The following is a 16841-nucleotide window of genomic DNA, read 5'->3' on the forward strand; positions in this document are numbered from 1 at the left end:
CCTAGTCACTTGTTGAAATCTATAGCCAAATGGACATGTCAATGGGAGGGAGTAAGCCCCATGCATGCATGCATGCAACATGCAACACTCACACATACACATGGACGCACGCAACACTCACGCACCCATGCGGCACACAGCACACGATGCAACACACACGCTCACACTCAAGTGCTCAACCTACTCCCTACGTCCGTGAAAGACTGTATATTTAGAGATTTACACATTGACGAGGGCATAATTAATGCCCAAAAGTAGCATACTTATGTGTGCATTTGACCATTGAGATAAGAGGATTAAATGAACGCCGTTGCATGCTGTAAGTAAGGATAGACATGTAGCCTATACCTACAGTACAAGTTGGTGCATTAGTCAATCAATATCGATTTAGATTAAAGGCTAAACACATTGGAAGTGTAGATGGACATCATGTAGTACACTCTTTGTTGGAAGACCGAGGGAGGACACGTGCATGCACTCACATACACAGCCAGGGCGGTTCGCGCGCAAGGGTTGGACTCGTGTCGCGCCTGCGTAAAGTTTTGTTTAACTGATTTCTTTGATCTGCCAACTGACAGGTGGGACCCAGAAACTAGGTGACAATTTAACCAGTCAACAAAGTGCCACGTCGACTATGTGGCTGGTCAATAGGGTGCAATACGGTGCTCTACGATGAGCTAGTGCTCGCATAATCGTCGCAAAACTATATATAGTGACCGTAAAGAGCGTACTATTACATACGTTGACCGCCAATGTATTTTTCTCATTTCAAATTAAGCCATATTAATCGGAAAGGACGCAGTATGGACTACTACTACTAGTACTAGTACTGCTTTGATGTGTCCCGTCAACTCGCCGAATGAGGAGAAGCTTTCTTACTACGCCTCTCCCTCGCCCACGCGCGCGGTGGTTCGCATGACGAGGAGAGAGTTTTGACTACAGTGTCGTCTCCCTCTCCCTCTCCCTCTCCCTCGCCCTCGCCCTCGCGGTGGACGTGAAGCAGTTCAATCGGTGTCAGATTGCCAGAAGCATATTGTACTATAGTATCATCATTGTTGGACCTTCCGAAGAGGCGAAGAGCCAAGTACAAGGTTTTATAGGAGTTGTCGTCCTAGTAGGAGTGTACTAGTACAACTATAGCGAACGATGCTACTGTGTGATGCCGCCACGTCACGTATATCCAAAGCTATGCCACTTTTTTTCTCAAAGAGCATGTTGGAGCCCGTGCAACAACCACACAAGTTGCACGTACACATAACACATTTACTAGTAATAAATTCTAAAGGACAAATGCCAGTATGCCACACAAGTTCATCTCCAACTCATGTGATAAATTTGTGCACGACTAGTCTACATATATTCACAGCGCTACCGTTCACAATTACCGTACTCCACTTACACGTTATAGATGGGCTACATGTCCTCCTCCAGGTTCCAGTCCCAGGTGTTCTTCATGGATGGCACGATCCATAGCGGTGGGAAACGGGAATCATTGTCGCAGCTTTCTAGTCCGGTTCCACACGATGGAGACCCATGCAAGCTGAAGCGGCATAAATCAGGGATAGCGTGTCCCAGCATGTCGTTCATCCGGCGGTGCGCACTGAAGACACAACCATGCTTCATGAACGGCAGGCCTTCCGTGTCGTGCACGGAAGGTGGCATCCGCTTCACAATGGGGTAGTTGTCCCCGTTGAAAAGCGAGTACTCTCCAAGAGTGTTCCTCGGCACCCACATAGCATCACGGGGGTCAAACTCGGCGCCGTTCATCTGGTACACGCGGCATCCCAGATCTGGACACATGGTGACGTACATAGTCAAGGTCCATGCATAATAATGTTGTGCTCAAATGTGGTGGTCAGTAATACTGTGAAGCAAATCGTACTATCCAGTATAGAGGAAGTAAAATAATCGGATTATTACATATAGCCACTCTTGGCTACATGGATGAGATAGTAAGACATGGAAAAACAAAAATGGTGGCAGCTAGTGGGTTCAAGTCTTCAAGGGCCGAGCTAGCTATACGCGTCCTCCAAGGTAAAAAGTACTCCTACTAGTACTACAAAGTATACTACTAGTACAACAATGAAAGAGAAAGCGAGAGGGTTAAAAATGGAATACCTGGGTAGATGGTGACGGTCCGATCGTGGTAGATTATGTGACCATGTTGCACATCAGTGGTACCATGGTAACGACTGCTAAGATAGTTGATCCCAATATGCCAAAGTCAGCTACAAGGTTCCAGGTTAGACCGAATCGCGGATGCAAATGCACATCCAGGATTGGCGATCTTATTTTGATCGGGGGATGACTGGTCCCTGCAAAATAATGGAGTACCGTTAGGGATGCAAATGATGGTTTGTGCATTCCGTTTGTAATCTCCCGTACCGTAGGATGTCAACCAGATGAAACAAGTCCCCTGGCTTGTCACCGCGAAGATGCGGCCTAGATGGCGCACGGCGTCTTCGAACGTGTAGGGGTACAAATCTGCCGCCGCCAACATGCGCCAACCTCTGCCGTTACTGCCTCCTGCATTGATGGCAATCCTTATGTCGAACACCGCGATGAGATAGTAATCGTCATAGCCACGTCGCTTTGTCGGCGGGTCCGCAATTGCTATCTTCTTCAATCTCATGTAGGCATCATCATACGTATTCTTGCCCAGCCAGTCCGGAAGGCCGATCCCAATGGTGGAGAAGGGGTCTACCGGAACGGCCGCACTACTGTGGATGTTGTGCAAAATGATGGTGGTATCCGGTTGGAGGTATGCAAGCCAATCTTCGTTGGCACCGACCCAGACCTATATATAAGACGGTGGGCAGCAGAGAAATTACGGGATGGAAATGGAATAACTATGTACTGCATGATCAAACTCCATTACTGACCTGCTCATCGGACAAAATCCGACTACCTCTCAATGTCGGCAACTCTAGCGGAGTCAACGTGCAACCATGGCCAGGGAGCGGTGGACTGTTCGAAGGATTGTCCCATAGAAGAACCTTCTCCTCGAGGATGCATGGAAGACCAACAAGCATGGCTTGTTTAAGCAGCGTCTTGAAAAAGTTGGTGCAGGAAGCACCGAGTCTTGCAGCGGTGAGCACGTCGGAGCGGCGTGCGATTTCTCCCACAGGTTCATCATGCAAGGTCTCCCAGCCCCGACGAGGAGGAGAACCGCCTGGCGAATCCATGGGAGCAGCGATGAACTGCCTTCTCTTCGGGGGGAGGGGAACTGGCGAGGAGGAGATAAGAGCATAGTAACTGCAGGGCCTCGTCCCTTCCAACTGTAGATCGTTCCTCAGCGAAGGGGTGAGGCTATTATTTACTACTAGTACTCCCTCCGATTCTTTTTACTCTGCGCATAAGAGCAGACCCGGATACCAAGGCAGGGGCTCGCTGCATGCATTCTGGACGAAAATACCCCTGGTGCATGGATGGGAGGAGTTAGCAGCTGTAAATGCCCCATGTAGCCCATTGGCTGTCCGCCCGTGTTCTCCTCTCTCTGCATGCTGCATGGATGTCTCCCTCTCTCACACATGACTGCATGCGGTGGCGCTGGCCTATGAGAAGCTCGCGTGGAGATAGCAATCTTCTCTCCAGAAGTGATTTTTTGAAAGAAAAGGATTATGGAATGTTATGGGATTGCATTATACTATAAATAATAGCACTAGTTAGAAATTTTTGGCACTCGGTAGTAGTTTTTGGCGTGGATTAAGAAATTTTGGGTATGTTTTTGCCATTTTTTGTACACGCCAACTAGTGTCAAAAAACGTCTTACATTATGTGACGGAGGAGTACGTACTCGTACTATAGCAGTACTAGTACTACTTTTCTCAACTAGTAGTGCGATGTACTATACTTCTAGTCTAGTCTAGTATAGTGCACCAGTTTTGAACTCTTGAATCTTAAGGCCAAGGAGCTATAGTTGGAAGTGGAGGGTACCACTGTTCTCTAGAACCATTGATGTACTATCAATGCAGGGGAAGTACACCTGCGTAGTGGCCTAGTGGGTACTCTCGGTGCTCTATTCAGCCGCTCCTCTCATGTAGCTGGCCTACCCAGTCGCTCCTCTCAGGCACACACTAGCAGCCTGTTTATCAGCGACGGTTAGAGCATCTCCAATAGCACGCGTGTATTTGAATGTCTATATATTCATATAGACAATGGTCTAAAAATATTCCCTCATATACATGTTCAGTTTTGCATCAGAACGTCTATATATAGGGACCATGACAGGTGGGCCGTCGCTGGGGAGAGGAAGAAATCATGACTGCAGCTGAGTTTAGACAACGCCTTCACATTGTCCAGGCATGGACATTGTCGAGATCGATTTAGAGGATGTGTATATTTAGACAACCATATAGACAAGCTGTTGGACGTCTGTTTTAGGCTCACGTCGTGGAAAACAAGTATAGACATCCATATAGACAAGCTATTGGAGATGCTCTTACTGCGGGGGCAGAACATTTGAGTTATTTGATACAGCGAGGCTAGGCTTTTCGCTTCCATTTGTGGAGGTGTAATGGATCTCGTCGAACTTTGTTAGTAGTTCCTTCTTGATGAATGAGATGAAGCAAAGCTTTTGCCTCCGTTTCAAAAAAAACACGGCAAGAGGAATTTCTTTTATAGTAGAGCCGATAATGGAGTGAAGTCCATGCATGCAACGCCACAAGCTACAGAGTAGTAGTAGAGCACTTTACGTACAGAGCCATATTGCACAGTTCCCAATGCCCCGCCAGGCTTTTCCGGCTCCTCGGGCTTAATTGGGAGGCGCTAGTTTAAATATGCTACTAGCTGGAAGCTGCAAGCGAGGTGCGGCTAGGGCGAGCATGCGAGCCACGGGATGCTGGGAAGGAAAACCCGTTCACGTGGCTAGGCTGTCCAATGCACCCAGATTGTGGGGCCGCATGTCCATTTGACTTCAAAGCTCAAACTACCCATGTAAAATATTGGCTCGCAGCGAAGTGTAGTAGTACTATTTTTTTAAAAGGCCGCCGTGCGTTCGGCCGGGATCGAACCCACAAAATGAGGTATACACTCCCGCGACCACTAGTAGTACTCGTTGGAGTACAACGCAACCTAGAATCGCCTTTTGTCGCTAGTAGTACGTACATTGTTCCTTAGAAGAAACCCCTAAGAGCATGGTTAATAGTATAGCCAGCTGCTAGCTATAAGCCAGTGCCATGTCATCTATAGCCCATCTTATAGCCAACATGTAGTAGTAGTTTATTTCTTATCGCCTGCTGACTCAGCTCTATTGTACTTTCTCTAATAATGCAAGAAACCACTAAAATGCCAGGAAACTACTACCACTTGCATACGTGGCAGACTTAAGATAAGACTACCTTATCAACCATTGTACATGCTCTTACCAACAAAAAATCCTCGAGTGACCTCCTACCTCCGGCCCGTCCACCTAGTCATCCTCGGCCATGGGACGCAGCTACTGCCGCCGGTAAAAGTCGAGGTCAAAACCGCCGGTGGTGCGGAGCCCATGTTGCGGCAGCCCGGATGCCAGCTCTGTCCAGCGCTCACGGCCCCTAGCTAGCCAAGATAGCTCCGTGCAGCTGCTTGTCTGCAAGGTTTGCTAGCTAGATTGGCAAGGCAGCACGGCGGCTTGCTCGCGCGCGCCGCGCTAAGGCCAGCCTTCTGGCTCGAGCAAAGGCCAGTGCGGTGGCTTGCTCGCTCGTGAGTCACGCTCGGGCCAGCCTGCCAACCCGTGCGGAGGCCAGCGCGGCGTCCGGCCCGTCCGGCGGAGCGGCGGCCAACTCGCTCATCACCGGCGCCACGGACGAACACACATCAGTACTGTTTGAAGTAATGTTCAGGAGAAATAATGATTTGAGGGGGAATAACAGGATAGAAGGTTAGATGTAGGTCCCTTGTGTCAACAGTCAAACAAAATGTGTTGGTTTAAGCTGCCTCGTCAGCACGGACATGTGGGCCAACCCTGTCATAAATGGGTTTAAACGAACCTAATCAGTAGGAGTACTAGGTAGTTTTTGGCGTGGATTAAGAAATTTTGGGTATGTTTTTGCTATTTTTTGTACAATAGATTCCTCCTAGGGCTGGTTGAATGTGGTAGTTATTTGTTAAATACTCTACATATTGTAAGTAGGAGTGAAAGTTAAGCTTTGGAAGCCAATAAGCAAGGCTAGTTACATAGTGCATATGTGTACATGATTGAAAGTAAATATCAACCATGAGTGACTAATATCTTGATGGAAAACTCAAAACTATGGAATACTAGGAAAAGAAATGCATGGTTGGAAATACTAGCAATGTTCATGTCCATTGCAACGAATCGTAATTAGAATAATACTTATTCACAATTTATTCACAATCTTGGTACAAAACACTCTAATTTTGATATACATATGTCACTAGAGATATATTATGTTTCAATTAGAATATATTCCTTGTGCTGTTTTGGTGAGGTCAGGGAGGGATGTGGTTGGTTTTAAGATAATAATTATGGGTTTTTCTGCAAATTGGTAGACAAGTGGGATGTTGGTGAGAAAAGGAAACAACTTACCTCACAATCGTTAGATGTAGATCTAATGGTCAGAAGCGACGGATGGCAGACACACTAGCATCAGCAACTTAGTCTTGTGTAGGAGTACTAGCAAGAGCCGTGCATTGCACGGAACATCAAGATGCATTTTTTTATAAAACACTTGTTGTGATTGACCCTTGCGGGAGTAATCCCATGTGTAAAAACTAATGATATCTCGAGAAATATGAGATAAGGTGAAGAGGAGTGGGGTGTGGTGGTGGTTGGTGGTCGAACTGAGCGGAGGCATGGGGATTGACGACGCCGGCAGCGGCCACCAGGCCAGTTTGTTCGAGAGGCTTCCTTTCTTAATTGCTCAACAATGAGGTTTGTTGGAGATAAGGATGAACGAGGGAAGGCCTTGTCTGCAAATGTGGAGAGGGGTGCGGGTATCTTTTAGTTTAATTTCCATCTGTCAGATATAGATCGGACGATCTATATTGCAAGATGGCACACGTACCATCATCACCAACTTGGTTTTTTATAAGAGAAGAAATATAAGTATGGAGATACAAACGTATTATCGATACTTGCTTCCGTAAACTAGCATCTACATTCTATTCAACGCCTCGGCATGTGGTCCCTTAGCACAATGACTTCTTGACTGTGTAAAACGAAGATTTTCCCATCGCCGACAAGGAGGGGGTGACGGCGGCGCACTTTTTGGCTTGCTATAGTCCTAGTAGTCATACTAGGCGGTCTAAGCACGTGTAGATTTATTTTTTTCACGTCTCGTGTTCGCCGTACTGCCACGACTATTCATGAATAGACGGTAAGTTATTCACGGGGAAACCCTTGTTGAGCGTGTTTGCGAGAGAGAGAGAGAGAGAGAGAGAGAGAGAGAGTGTGCGTGTGTGATGTTAGAGACTGAGGCAATGATAACAGATTCTTTGTGTCTATGTGTGTGGAGGATAGAGAGAGACATGTACATGGGGCTTTGTGTTGTGTAACGTGGAGACACATATACATAATTAGAGAGTGAGTGTGTGAGATACACATGCAGACATGAGGAGAGATGAGGATCCTGGTAAATGGGTGTTTGTGCGTGTCTGTGTGTGTTTGCGCACGCGTTTGTGTGTGAGAGGGAGAGAGTGTATGTGGAGTAGAGAGACCACTGATGATGTAAACCTAGTATAAGGGAAGGGGGAATGGTGTGACATGTGTAGTAGCGAGATAGCACGGGTGCGGGCGGGGGGAGTGGACTATTTGTAAGAGACATCGAGTGTGTGTGGGGGAGAGGGGTGTGAGAGCGAGAGAAAGAGAGAGCTAGCGCCGGAGAGAGAGAGAGAGAGAGAGAGAGAGAGAGAGAGAGAGAGGAAGAGAGGGGGCGAGAGGGGTCGTTTGTGTCCATAAATGACGTATAGATAGGGAGACAATGTTGATGTTGTCCGAAATTGGCCTATGAACGGAGACGCAAGGGAAGCGAGTCATCGTGTGTGTGATAGGGACTTCATGAGAGAGCTAGAATAGATGGTGTAGAGAACAATGTGTGAAATCGAGAACGATTATACAATAGGGAGCTATGCAAAGAGTTACGACATATATGTATACATGGAAGGAGCTGGGGTGGGTCCGCATGTGGGAGAGATAGAAAGAGGAGAGTGGTGCACAAGGAGACAAAGTGTGCTTGTTTGCAGTGGGGGTGGTGTGTGAGGTGAGTGCGCGAGAACCACATAACTAGGGAGATAGACGTTTGGGGGCGACGTTTTGTGTGTATGGGAAATATACACTCTACATAGTGCATGTGCTTGGGTAAGAGAGATAGAGGGAGACCTAGAGAGTGAGGGAAGAGATGTGTGCATGCCCGAGAGACAAAGTGATAGAGACATATGTTGGGGTCCGGACTTTACAAGAGATAGGGGTGTTAATGTGCTCGTGTGTTGGTGTTTGGGGGAGAGAACGACTTCTCTCTGTGTGTGTGTGTGTGGTGGTGGTGGTGGGGGGTTGACTTCAGATAAAGAGTGAGGTGTCTATATTTGAGGGACTTTAGCGTAATTGAGATATTGTGCATTCATGGTTGATCAATTTGTTTCACAGTTTGTACTATGAGATTACGATACTTTTGAACATGCGTGATATACCTTGATGTACCAGAATTACAAACCTAAGATTGGAATTTTGGAATTCGACTCCATCATTAGCTTTTGTAGTTCATTTAAACGGAGGTACATTTTTTAAGCCGGGATTTCATGATTTCAAATTCATATATCAAACCTAAAGATATACACATACGGGCATGTTTAAACTTTATAATCATCCACTTTATTCATACACATACACATTTTTGCTTTTGTCATCATATTTAGGATAAACACATTTGGAATTTCATTTGAATTGGACCGTATGATGGTATTTGCGTGTAGTAGCTAAATGATCCATATTTGAATTGAATGGACAATCTAAGTTTCGAGTTGGAGACATTGATTTTCAAAGCTTGCACTTTTTTTGCGTGCAAAACAAACAAATTGTCGGCCATGATATCATAGTTGGCCGTACGAGAGCAGAATACTTATAATTTTAGGCGCCAAAAGCTTTCAAACTTCCCGCTCACATCGAAATATCACGCGCCCGAAAGTTTAGCCCTGCGATATTCCTGTTTTACCCCTGCCACGTGAATGGAAAAGGGCTGCTTTGGTAACTCCATTGTTTTCCCCTCTTTGCCCCCAACATTCTTCCCCAGAGCCCCTCCCCTTCCCCTCCCCGACCCCCCCCAACCATGGCAAGCCGCCGAATCTAGTCCTCCGCCACAGCGGTGGACCTCACACCCCGCCGGATCTACCTTCCGCACCTTGGAACCCCCAACTGCCAACTCACCACTTCACCGGAGCCGCTTCAGCGATTGGCTTGTCCATCGCTCCAGATCTCCTTGACCGCCATCATGGTCCACCGCACCGGATCTGCTTAACCGGCACCCTCGTCCACCATAGCGTAGGCCCTTCACTGACTCCCTCGTCCGCCCCTTCGCTGGCCCTTCATACAAGCCCTCGTCCGCCGCAACAGATCCGCCTCACAAAAGCACTGCACAACGCGCCCGCCAAAGCCTTCGTCGACTGCACCGGACCCGCTCCACGAACGCCATATTCAACTCCACCGGCCCTGCTTTACCGACGCCGTAGCCTCATCAGGTTATTTCGATTTGTACTCCTTCAGTTTTTCTCTTTATCGTGCAACTGTTCACTTAACACAGGTGAGCTTTCTTGTATGTCGACAGGCGCCGCAACCGTAGCACTGGAGCCGCTTCAGCGACGGCGACAGCCGGCCCAAACTCAACCGCACGAGCACCATCGATGATCCTTAGCTAACAAGTATGACAATGATACCCATACGCCACCGAGAATCAAGTACTATTATCCAACGGCCGGCGCCTACGTTCACTTTCCTAGCATAAGCACCGCACCTTTGAATTTCTTCAGGGCATCATTCAGTTTTTCATGAGACGCGTTATTCTGCTTGCACCTGTAGGGCCATACTTCTAGCAGTGAACATGTTACATGTGCTAAATTACATACTAGTGCACATATAGTTAATATGCTTTAGTTTTGTTATGATGCCACCTGTTGGTTCCATCAGACTGCTTAATGTTCTCTATGCTTAATTACACATCAGCAAACTAGCATGTGGTTCCGCTGCTTTTTGTTCGTTTTACCCTACATTTTCTGATGCTCGCTATTACATCACTGCTCCGAGCCTCTGTTCATTTCTTGTTTGTGTGTTCTTGATCTTCCCAAGTTGCATGAATAATTTGATGCTTCTATTAATTATGGAGCTGCCAACCCCATCAAGCAAAATATTTGTTCTTTTGGGGCTGGCACCTCGAACAAGCATAAAAATAGAGGGAAGCAGATATACTCCCTCCGATTCTATTTACTCTACGCATAACTCTTGACCCACATACCAAGGAGGGCACTGGTTTAATTTTTCTGGACTAATTTGCCAATTAATTAGGGCAGAGGCGGATGGGGCGAGGCACAAAAGGAAACCAGTGCTAGGAATCGGCAACGCGCAGACTAATACGAGAAAACTAAGAAAAAGTTATACGCAAAGTAAAAAAGAATCGGAGGGAGTATTGTCGTGTATGCACTTGCCCTTCTTTCATTAGTTTAGATGAACCATTGATGATCAATTCGGACAAGTGCATGCGATTAAAATTAATTTTACCTAAATAGATGGTGCAGAATAAACTACAACAACTAGATTTGCAACCACGGGATGCTGACGATATCTTCAAAGAACATTGCAACAGCAGCTAGGCTTCACAGCAACATATGGTAAGCCAGTGTATTTTAGTACATGTGAAATGTAATGCGAGTCGGCTGCTTTCTTGGCTTGTGCCCTCAACGTGTAATCCTACCGAATTACAAATAGTTCAGTTGTCTGCTTTGCTGTATTGCTTGATTCGAATGCTTATTTGTTGTTACGCTATACCTGAGTTGGCCACTATGTCAGCAGTGTCTGCTGTACAATCATAAATAAATGCATGCCTATTTCATTTGAGTCCTTAACTTTTCCTCTCAACTTCATCACAAGACTGTCTTCGTAGTTTATATGAGGCCACACTGTTAAGTGCTTTCTCAGATTATTTCAACTGCTTAGATGCCTTGGCAACTTAAATATAGCGGTTGTACACTCCCTTTCAACTAGGGATGTCAACTGGGTCCAGTTTAATCCCGATTAAAGTCCACTAGTGGTATTATAGTTCAAAAGAGTTTTTGTTTTTTTTTTGAGGAAAATGAACTAGGGAGGTAGCAAAAACTAACTAGATGGGACTGGCGGATTTCGTTTATTTGCCACTTACATCCCTAGTTTCATCTTACCATTTTAATTTGTTTTCGGCTGATGCTACTTCGAACCATTTAAATATAGTTTGCCATGCTCGGCAATAATTCGTCCATCGTTTACCATGTAAGCTTACTGCCTGGATCATACGATAACTATCTCTTACTGATGTCCAGCAGAAACCTTTCAGGATGTCGTTCACACTAGGACACAATGTACAACCCTAGAATCTATTTGTGGAAGCAGTGCGCCATCCATGTTACCAGATGGTAGCAGTTCAGAGGCAACACCGCCGGAGAGTAGTCTGAGCACAGATATTATAGTGCTTGAGGCTCTACTAGAGGCAGAAAGAGATGGTATGGCTTCCATGAATGAGGTAATATTTATCTTGAGGCTGGAAATTACGCAATCAGCAGCATGCATTATGCAAGCAACCCAGGAATTGGAGGAAGTAAGAATGTTGCATTTGAAGACGGAGGAGGTCCTGCTGTTTCTGCTATCTGAAGCCCAAGATAATCCCGGTTCTTCTTTAGATACCAGTTCAAATTTTCATTATATTATTGTACTTGCATGTTGTGTCATGTCTCTGAATGGATTATGTTGCAAGACCCCCTATGTTGTCCATGTGCTGTAATGATCCGAATTTTTTAGGCGAGGTAATCCTCAGAACTTGTATGATTGACATAAGGTGAACTATTTGTCGTGTGAGCATATTGTATTGGATGAAATAACAGTTTGACTCAGAGTGTATCCAACCTACTGAATTCGAAGATCACGGCATTTCTAAATCATAATCATATATAAAGGTGGAATAAATCTTGGTTGTGGTTTTGAAGAAATAAATAACAAAACGTATAATTATCTGTGGATATTCGTAATCGAATACAAATTGGATTTGAATTTAGTTTGACAGGTCCCAGGGCAAACGTGAATGCTAATTCTCCCAAGTTTTGGACGAAGCGGCTAAACACCCACTATAATTTGTGGGCTGCTCGAAGCAAGTGTTTGCGAGATGGAAATTACTGTCTACCCCTGACACTTGACATCCTTATCGACAGGATTTACACTGCTGTCGATAGGGGTAGACTAGTAACTTCAATCAGACGTGACACGACGGCCTCTAAGCCCATTCCGGTGGGAGCCAAACGTGGGCGGCAAAACACATTTGATTCAAGCCCATTCGGAAGACATGTGTCTCTTCCTCCATTTCCCCATTCATACACGGTGGGCGGCAAAACAAACTCTCCTCGTCCAAAATCGATGTAGGCTTATATTTTAAATAGGGGCAGATGTGTAACTTCCATCAAACGTGACACAACCGCCCTACCTGTCAGCCCCGTTCATACACCATGGGCGCCAACCGTGGGCGGCAAAACACCCTCTCCTCGCCCGAAATCAATGTAGGCTAATATTTTAAATAGGGGCAGATGTGTAACTTCCATCAGACGTGACACAACCGCCCTACCTGTCAGCCCCGTTCATACACCGTGGGCGCCAACCGTGGGCGGCAAAACACCCTCTCCTTGCCTGAAATAGTTACCGGCAAATATTTGGGAGATGCGAGATTACCGTCCTATCCCCAACCGAAGCGATGTCCGAAATTTTAAACGGGGGATAAGTTCGTAACTTTCCCCCATTTCAGAGAAGAGCGTCCCAAAGTTTGACATCCCCCCTCCCCTCCATTTCCCCATTCATACACCGTCGGCGGCACGACAACCTCCGCACTGCGGCCAGCCTCCTCCGTCCGCCACCCCATCCTCCACCTTACCGGAGCCGCTACCCCTACCCCGTCGTCCACTACAAGAGATGGACGTCTCTCATCCATGGCGCTGGACCTACATCCTTTCATCGCCTCCTCCCGCTTCATCGGCGCCGTCGTCCACCTTGCCGTTGCCGCTCCTACGACTGCCTCGTCCACGGCAACAGGATATATCCCCCGACCCGGCCGTCTGCCGTCTAAAGTCTTCTTCCCTGCTGCCGACAGCCATCACACCTGCAGCACCCTCAACGTATCAGCATAGGCCTATACGGCGTCGCAAGAGAGGTGGTACTCTTCCATATGTGCTTAAGTTATTGATCTCACCCGGAAAATAGATCGTAATTTGTTTACTATACTTTTCTTGTTCGTACCAAATCGTAGTGGCTAGTTGAAAGTAAACATTGGTTGCGAAGTAGCTTTGTCCGGTTTGCACCTTCAGATCCGCCATGGCACAGGCACTATACTCGTAAAGCTTATGGTTTCCCCCCTTTATATTCACTACCATCATAGTAGGTGCTTCGTGTCGTGCTAGCAATGCTCCTCAAGACCTCAACCCAAAGATTACGTGTTGAAATACGAATCTGATATGATGCTCATATCACTAAAACAGAGAACGTTTAATTGGTCACCTAATGTTCCTATATTCGTTTCTAAAAGCATGTGCGCCACCCACTGGTCCAGCTAGTTCCACTTTCCTGATTTTTCTCTTGATGCTTAGGGTTTCCCCTTTTATCTACTCTACTATGATCTGCGTAGGTGCTTTCTGTCATGCTAGCATTACTCCACCCTTCAAGCTAAACAACACGACACTCAGAATTCGAAAGCTTAGTTGTTCAAATATGATTGTGATATGATACTGATATTAGTTAACCGACACATTTAATTGGTTAGCTAAAGGTCCCACTTGATTTTCCAAATGCATGTCGCGACATATAGAGAGACAGCATAATTGCATTTCTTTGTCACTTGTTGACCGTACTTTCTTGTCCATACCAAATCTTAGTTGTTATTTAAAAGCAAACATCGGTTGCTAACTACCCTTTGCGCGGTTTGCAGCTTCAGATCTGCCATCCCACTGCCATGGTCAACACTGTACTCATCATGCTTATGTTTCCCCATTTTATGATGACCACAATCAGCCTACGTGGTTCGTTTCATAATAGCACTGCTCCACCCATCGAGCTAAACAAGCTTAGTTGTACAAATTCATATATGATATTATTGCTGATATTAGTAAAACTGAGAGATGTTTAATTGGTTAGCTAAATGTTCCTACTTTAGTTTCGAAATGCATGTGAACCACATATGGAGAGACCGGAAAGAATAGTATTTCTCTGTGCGCTCTGGTTCATCATGGGTGGCCAACCGACATTGTATTAAAAGATTTGTAATATCTTCAATCTGCTTGCTCTTCTGCTCTTCTTTAAGATGATACTCTTCTCTTGCGGTCGACTGGTCAGGTTGAGTTGTTCTCCCTTAGTATATTTTGAATCTGTCAGGTCAGGTCGACTTGTTCTTCTTTACTATATGTTGAAGCTATCATCTGCGAAGTGTCATCACTTCTGGAGCTCTCATATTTTGAGTAGTAGGCCACATTATATTAATGCACACAACAAATTACAGCATGCATGGCATCTTTTAAAAGAATTGCAGAGATAGCACAAAGGGGTTTACAGGGAGGCAGTATTGGATTAGAATCACTTCTGCATTACAAAGAAAATCTCACTTGTTTTTATGTTTTCATGCATGTCAGATATTGAACATTATCAAAATGAATATGAGAATGGGCGCACAAGAGGAATATTGCGGAATGATCCACTGCCTAACAAACTTGGCATGGTGGAGGATGGCCTATCTTATTCACCCATCAAGGTGCTTGCTCTAACTTTGCAAAGTTGTATTGGTCGCACATATTTTTCTTCTGACCTCTTGCATTACTTCTACTCTGTTACACCATCTGCTTAGTTTAAGCATCATATATGAGTATATGCCATACCTATCCATTTTCTGTACCTATTCCATGTGTCGTCACACTATGTTTTTCCAGTCAAATGTTGTTCTTTCGTAATAGGTGTCCAAAAGGAAGAGGGTGAGTGCAGGTCGTCAAGGAGTACAAACTAGGTATTTGGAAAAGGTAGTGATACCTGTTAAATCAGATAGATCAGCAGCCACAGAAAACACAGGCCCAACTATACCACACTTTACCCCTACTCTAGTGGCCAAACCCCTATTAGAACTGCTAGGAGCCCAGCGTCAGGTACTATCTATGATATCAATTCAAAATTTGAACTCCTAAATTTCTGCTTGTGCCTTACCTTCTCTCTTGTATGAAAACTAATTTCAGATGAATCTCCTTGCTCAAAGGATCATATGATCTCAAAACAATAATGGGCTCTGCGTTGCTCTTGTCAGTACCTCTCTCCCTTTTACCTTGTAACGCTGTACTTAATTAATTGCTATTTGATTATGTATCATCAGTCTGCACCTGAGCTTCATTATCCTCTGTTTCTTCCAATATTATTCGATCTATATTTACTCTTTGCAAAATGTAGAATAATGGCAACTCTTATAAAGAATTTTCTTTGGGGAATTTATTGAATTATCCTTCCATCAACATGGAGAAGGGCTTTGTCCAGCCCGTGTTAACATGTAATGTAAGTTCATCCTTCTCAAGCCTTCAAACTTTGTTCTAGAATAGATTTGGATAGGCATCATTTCCTCCACTGTTGTTTGCTTTGCTGTTTACATCTGATTGGATGTTTGCAACAACTGCCAGTTTCAAATTGTAGTTGTAAAAACATGTTCCTTATGCAGAAAAGATCCATTTATTTGCTTATATAATTGTGAAACATGTTACGTGTCTCCTTGTTTCTCTTTCAGACTCATATCTCTTACGCCAGGCAGAACTTTAGGGAAGATAGTGAGCCAAACCATCTTGAGGACAGCGAGATGACCCCAAGGTCCTGTCTTGATGGAGACAGTGAGTTGAAGCTACTCACCAGCAGGTGTGAGAAAACCTCTATGCAGTCGCTGCCTCAATCAGTTCGACTTCTTCAGTCTCGACTTAAAGCGGAAAGGCTTGCTTCAGCTCAGCTCCGACTTGAAGTCAAAGATACAATGAAGATGTCAGAGGACTGCCGTGCGCACCATCATGCCTTAAATCTAGTGTTGACGCATCTATCGTTGACACAACTGAGGTCTACTCATCTTCTTTAGCTGTTTGGGGGGGCCCGACCTGGCCAGGCCTAGTGCCTTCTGAAGTGCTCTCAGTTTTGTATATTCTTTTGTCGGCGCGTTTATTTGCACTGGTGGCGAACTTTGATGCCCAGTGGATGTAATATGTGTGATAGCTGTGATAGCCTAGCGTAAGTTGCTTGCTTATTTATTTCCTTGTTGTCTTGTTTATTTGTTTGCTTCTAGTCATTGGAGTTCTTTTTCCGTGGTTTGCTAGTGGCTGCAATAACCTATTTTTAAAACTAGGCCACAATAACCATGGGCTAATATTTACTGTAGTGACACTGGGCCGTAGAAACAATGGGCCTTCTACAGGCCGTATCATCAATGGGCCTTATACGGGCAGTATGATCGATGGCCAAACATGGGCCAATAACTGGCCGCATTATGGCCGTAAATGGGCTAGAGTTGGAATCGTCCGTTCATGGGCCGACCATAACGGGCCATCGTTAATAGGCCATATTTGATGACGCTATGAAAATGGCCCAATGTATTAACTGACCACAAACGGGCCGACTGTAACCA

The sequence above is a fragment of the Triticum urartu genome, chromosome 1 (assembly GCF_003073215.2).
Source record: "Triticum urartu cultivar G1812 chromosome 1, Tu2.1, whole genome shotgun sequence".
Lineage (NCBI taxonomy): Eukaryota > Viridiplantae > Streptophyta > Magnoliopsida > Poales > Poaceae > Triticum > Triticum urartu.